The sequence below is a fragment of the Phalaenopsis equestris genome, unplaced genomic scaffold (genome assembly GCF_001263595.1).
Source record: "Phalaenopsis equestris unplaced genomic scaffold, ASM126359v1 Scaffold000002, whole genome shotgun sequence".
NCBI lineage: Eukaryota > Viridiplantae > Streptophyta > Magnoliopsida > Asparagales > Orchidaceae > Phalaenopsis > Phalaenopsis equestris.
In genome coordinates, this window is record NW_018164444.1 from 45,236,759 (window position 1) to 45,243,793 (window position 7,035).

A 7,035-nucleotide genomic window follows, 5' to 3' on the forward strand; every position below is an offset into this window, starting at 1 on the left:
CAAACTCCAAATGACAAATCCGAAGCAACCCAATCGAGCCCCACTCAAACAACTGATCCTATCGGAACGTAGAAAAAAATGGCAAAACGAAGAACAATTATGCCCACATAACGAGCTCCAAACAATCGGGTGCGGGTTACGCCTAAAGCCTTCACAACAGAAGCTCAAAACCACAAAAACTTAAAAACTACTAAAAAAAATCCAAAGATCTGATACACATTGTTCTGTTTGTAAACGAAAAAGAGAATACCATCGTCCAAAATGAACTACACAAAGATCACGCTAGCTTTCAAATCAAGCAGATAAAATACTGATCACGATCACAAAAAGTCTAGAAATCAAGCAATGCGAGTTTACCAGATCAAGTCCGAGGAACCCTAATAGCTCCGATTGTCCGCCGGAAGCCACTTTAGCGATACAGACGATCGAAAATGTCAGGAATAGCGAGCAGAGAGAGCGTGAAAGCCGTAGAGCACGAAGCAGGTTATATAGATGTTCGGGCAGGTGCTCCGTATACAAATTGAGCATCAGTATCACTACGAATTTAGAAACGTGCCACAGAACGGTCAGCTAACCGCGAGATAGGCAAAATTTTTTGTTTTTAAATTACCCTTCGATTTAAGTGTTATTTACGAAATTATCCATTTTGAACTTCGGAGAGAGTGGTCCACCTGGTCTTTTACTACAAGCCTTCTATGTAGCGGGTAGGTAAGGTTGTTAAGTTGTTATGTATGAATGTTCAAACATCTTTGATAATCGGTAGGCAAGTGGAGATTTAACCTCTTTTTTTTTAAATTAGTTAATCTTTTGAAGTTGATTTAATAGTGTGAAAATGCTTATGATATTGTGTCATCTGATTAAATATAAACTATTAATTTTTAGAACCAAGTTGGGATTATTTAATTTTCATTTCTTTAAATTCATGATCAATAGATTAAAATTGGCCACTTATCTTAATGAATAATTTATAAAAATGCTTCATTTATAACTATTTAGGAAGGTTAGAATAAACCACAAAAATGATGCCAAATGAGAGAAGTTAAACAAACTTACAAACTGATGCGTGCTAGAAAATTTATGGTATTAGAGTAACAAATTATCATTTTAGCATGATACGAAGATTCAACATACATACAGAAAATAGAAGGCAACTAATAATGACACCGGAAGTTATTGTGTGAAAACCCCAGAAAGGGAAAAATCTCTGGGTCTGACCCAGTTGAAGAGTTCCGCTATAAAAAAATGGTTACGGTTGCAGCAACTTATCTCACGGGCGAGAAATTGTTCGTATTTTTATCAAGTGACAACGTCGACGTACTAATGAATTTGTTACTAAAAAAGGGAGATGATCGGTAGCGATTGGCAGCGTCCGGCCGGTGGCGATCGACGGTGGTTGGCGGTGATCGACGGTGGTAAGCGGTCGTCTATGATTGACGACAATTTGCAGTGGTCGACGAAGATCAGGTATGGTCGACGGTAGACTGTGATTGGCGAAAGCTGGCAACAATCGGCGTAGGTCGACGAAGGTCAATGGTGGTCGACAACAATCGACGGTGGTGGTGTTGGACTTCAGCTCATTCTCAAAGCTTAAAGCTCTTCCTCAGATCTCAAACTCATCCCTCTCATGAGAGGGGTGATGCTCTATTTATAGTATTCTGGGTGCAATTAATGGAAGAATATGAACACCTTTAATCGGACGGTACGGAGAACTTCGGGTGCAATTAATGGAAGAATATGAACACCTTTAATAGGACGGTACGGAGAACTTCCATCAGAGAACATTTTATGGACATTTGAGTGTCTTAACGATTTCAGATTTGAATAATTTTGGGCTCACTGGATTCGTCTTGTCGAGACGTTCAATTCGACTATAAGCTTGTTAGATTTGACATTTGTTTGACATTTTAAATTTGTATTGAAATTTTCTCATGGTGGTTTAATGACTTGATTTGAGTTTGATTTGACTTGAATTGAACTAATTTTAATATCATTGGGTCTGTCTCATTGGCTGGTCAGTTTGACTATAAATTTGTTGAAATCAGAGCTTTGGAAGACTTTTTATCGAGGTTTAAATATTTCTCGCTCAAAAAATTACCTCGAGACCTGTGCTATAGCTCGCGATTTGTATTGGGTGATGCAAATTTGTTGGAGATGTATGAGTTGTCACTATATTTTTGGGCGAAATCAATATCCAAATATGGAGTCACATGTTTGAATCCCCCGTGTGTAAAGTATGATAATTTACACACGGGGGATTCAAACATGTGACTTAAGGGGACTTACGACCATCAAAGAGGCTGCTCTACTAATAGACTATGGTAAGCGCAAATATATGTGTGTGTATACATACATACATCCGTACATATTGTAATGTATTAAAAGTAAGATACAAGTTGAGCTGTGGCTTTTGCTTAGCTCTAATAATATGCGTTTTATATATAAAGGAATTACGTGGCATGCATGTAAATGTTCCCAGCTTTGGTCAAGTAAATGCTCTTACAGCTTTTGGTATCATAAAGATTACGTGATATGCACGTAACTCTTCCAATTTCAAATCAAAATGGGTTTTTTTTTTTAAGTGAAAGACAAGCGGTTGGAAGGGGAAAGTGTAAAGGCTAGAAGCCGGAAGGATGGAATGAATGTAAATTTTAATTCTTTTTAAATCAAATTGCTATTGGCTCATTTTAAGCCTATAAATAAAGGTCATGGATGATGAGAGGAATCACGAGTGAGGATAGGAAAAGAAGAAAAATGAGAGAGAGTAAAAAGTAGAGTCTTCTGCTAGCGAAATTCTTCAGAAGAAGAAAATTGTCCATGTCCTTCGTAGCAGGCGAGCAACGAGATCTTTTTCGTGTTACGGGCAAGAGGAAAGTTGACCCCGTTCTGCATAGCAGGCTAGCAATTAGATCTTATTTCGTGTTGTGGCCAAGAGGAAAGTTGTCCCCTTCCTTTGTAGTAGGCGAGCAACGAGGTCTTTTTTTTATGTTACAACGAAGAGAAAAATTATTTCTGTACTGCATTGTAGATGAGAAATGAGATCTTCTTCACGTTATGGAAATATGACAACTAGAGAATTTTGATCCGCTGAGAACTAGAGGAAGGGTCAGAACTCGGAGGATGCTGCGTCAATTCTGAAAGAGTGACTTGATTTTGTTTCGAAAGAATACTACTTCCCGAACGGCATGGTGGTAAAATTATCAACTTCAGCCGATCGAGTGTATTCTCCTCCTTCTAGATATATTTTTATTCATGAGGCAGCCTTGAAAGTTGACCTACGATTTCCACCCGGCTCGAGTTTATCGAATTTATGAAAACATTCAAAATTTGCGTTGTTCAGCTGACGTGCCAGCTGGTGGCAGTCATTATCAGGTTAACTGTTTTTTTTAAGTCACGGGATGATGTTAACACCGGTAATTTTAGCGTGGTTATGTGGGTTCTTTAGTGACACGCATGATCGAGTGATTTTTAAGCACAAGGCTTTCGATTTTTGTCTACAAAAACCAATAAGGCAATGGTCCGTAAAATTCTTATTTGCGAAGAACGATAGGGGGCTCATTGCGATGCGAGGAAGGTTACAACAGGTGTTCGTCTCTCTTTAGACTACTGAGGAGGAAATATTGTGGATGCTAGGAGTTCCAATTTCTCAAAGCCAAATTTAGACCCATATAAACTTCCCCCATTTTATTTATCTGGAAGAAGAGAAGCCTGGGTCAAATCGATAATATGATTATACAATAGCAGAAGATAAAAGAAACTTATAAAGCCCCCGATCTCTAAGAGTCCAGTACATTCATGAGACAACACATTCTTAGGAAATGAATAGTTAAATAACTAGATATGGAATTCGGCTATTATTTAACCCTCTTATGTTGTTTATGAGGGAGTACTTTGCAGTCGTTATTCATTGCGAGCCTCTTTAAGAATGCCACAGAGGCTGGCTCAAAAGGTCTCTTCCTAGATTTATTCAATGTTATAGTCGTTGATCGCTCGGGGTGGAATGAAAGTTTGGCCTTGAATAATGATTCCTCTTCTGACTCTTGCCCCCTTGCGTTCTGTTTGAAAGAAAGGATAGGCTCTCGATTAAAACCGCCTTTCGAATCTTAAACCTAACCATAGCAGCAGTTGACCCTCAATGCCCATTCATTTTCTGTTTTTTTCAGTTATTACAGATGTTACAATACATGACAATTTCTTAATACCACTAAATTTTTCAAATCCTTCACATTTTTAATCTAATACACTTGAAATACATCCCACCAAATGCTCCTGGACAGAGAGGGCCGCATGGGATCAGCAAATATAGAAGATTGCCATCCACACGACAGATGTCAAGTGAAATCTCTCATTATTCAAAATTCTCCTCTTCCGGCCCTTAGCCTTGCCTTCCACTACACTCCCAGTAGACCGCTATGCCAAAATAAATTTTGAATAAAGCTAAAATAACGTAAACGTACTGCAGAAAATTCAATAAAGCAAAGTATTTATGAGAGCTCAAAACCGGCAGCAGGTAACATGAATGTTTGGTGCACCTTCTTGTAAGCAAAGATACAGACGCCCAACGGCTATCTGGGATTTAACAATTTCAAATTATTTATTCTTATTTAAGCCATTTTTATTTATAGGTCGAATTTTTGTTTGGGGAGATTGCAATTATTTATATATTCAAAATATACCAAATAATGTAGAGTAGTTGGCTATGCTTTTTGTAATGAGTAATATTTATTTACTTTTGTAGTTGAAGAAAAATATATACTATTGAAAATGAATGTCATCTTTATATAATCCAATTAGCATATCATATCTAAATATTATACAATATTTAGTTGGGTTATTTGTATACATAGCACTTAAAACAATGATTTTAGTTATATCACACTGTGAACTCTTTTATTTAGGGAATAATGTAGAGGCTGCGGAGTTTGGTGAGTTCCCGAGAGAGAGAAGGAAGAGAGCGTGAGAGAGCGTGGGATCTGGTGTTCCATGGACTAACCCTTTCTCTCTTCCATTTTCCTCGCCCTCACGAGCTTCAACCTTCATTTTTCCTTCAGCGCGAGCTCCAGTGAGATTGTTTAATGCTATTAACTGGGAGAAAATATTTCATTCGGATCCCGCACGTCCGGATGGCCAATCACCTGGCATCACGTCATCATACACCTCATTGACAGGCGATGTGGCGATTGATGATTGGTCGTCCGGACATGCGGACGCCCGAACGGCAGATTGCTCAAACAATTGATGATTAAACCACTGTTAGAAGTTTTTCGGGTATATTTAGAAGGTTAGATGAATGATGAATCTAGCAACTCTATAATTGAATCAAGCGTCTCGACAAGACGAATCCAACGAGCCCAAGTTTGCTCAATTCAGATATCGTTCAGGCGCTCAAATGTCCATCAAACGTCGCTTTATCGAAGGAAGCCCTCTGGACCGTCTGATCAAAGTGGTTCATATTCCTCATTCATTGCACCCAGAACACTATAAATAGAGCCCCACCCCTCTCATGAGAAGGGGCTAGAGGCTTGAGAGAGAATTTAAAACTTTGAGAAGGAGTCGAAAGCCCACCCCCCCCCCTGCCACCGTCGATCGCCGTCAAATGTCGTCGACCACTGCCGTCCTCCGTCGACCACCGCCAACCACCGTCAACAGTCGTTGACCACCGCCAAACGCAGTCAACCATCACCAACCGCCTCTGATTGCTGACGATTACTGCTAACCTTCGTCGACAACCACAGACAACTGTCGAGCACTATTGTTGTCATCAATCACCACTGATAGTCGTCAATCACCGTTGATCGACATCGATCACCACCAATCACCGTCGATCACCATCGACCAGAAACCGTCAGTCAACGTTGTAACTTTGAAAACCTAGTAACACGTTCCCTGTGTGAGACAATGAGTCTTTATAATCATCAACCCATAGTGGATTTTTACAACTGGGTCAGTCATCGTGGTTTTTTGCCTTTAGAGGATTTTTCATGTAAAAAGTTCTTGTGTCCTTACTGATTATTTTCTTTTAATGAGTGTATGTTGAAATCTTATGCAATGTTAAAATGATAATACATTACTATACTGCCACGAATTTTCTAGCATGTATCAGCAGTAAGTTGAGAAACATAGCTTTACAAACCTTGTAACAATAAGCTAGGAAAACACCTAAACTTTTCACATTTGTCTGACTAATTGCTCGATCTCATAAGCAAATACCCACAAAAGTAGAGCTATCAAAAAAGCTTGTCGTTCGTGAATAGCTTATGCCCGACACATTACATAGCTCATGTTGATTCATTCACTAAGAAAATAATTCGAACACATATATTTCTTTTTACTTGATTTATAAACATGCAGAATACAAACAAAAGTTTGTTCGCTCGTGTTTGACATGTTTTAGTTCAAAATATTTAAATAATTAAAAAATAATATTTATTTATATCATTTTATATTAATTTTCTATATGTATTAAAATATACTAAATTTTATTATTTTTAAAAATTATTTGGTTAGTATAATTATAAAAATATAAGTTAAAGTGTTGGATATGTAAATAAATAGGATTTGGGTGGTATACATGTAAATGTTTTTAAAATTGTGATTCTTTTTTTAATCACTGGTTTCTCTTAGTTAAGATTTATATATGTAAATAAATATGAGTTGGACGATATGTATTTAAATATCATGAGATTTTCCCACTTTTTCTGATGTGATATACATAGGAAATGATTAGAGGTGTAAACGAACAGAGCTTATGTTCGTGTTCGGTTCGTTTGAAATTTAATTTGTTTGAAATAAACTCATGTTTGAAATTGTTCGTGAAGTCACTGTTCATGTTCGTTTCTTTACGAATGAGCCGAACACAAGTTATTCGTGAACGACGAGCCAGATTGACATCCTTAATATTAATATATATAAATAATATATTATATAAATTATAACTAATATTATATAAATATAGAATATCTATATTAGTATATTACTAATATAATATATTAATATATTATTATTATTATTAATTTATTATATATTATAATTTATAAA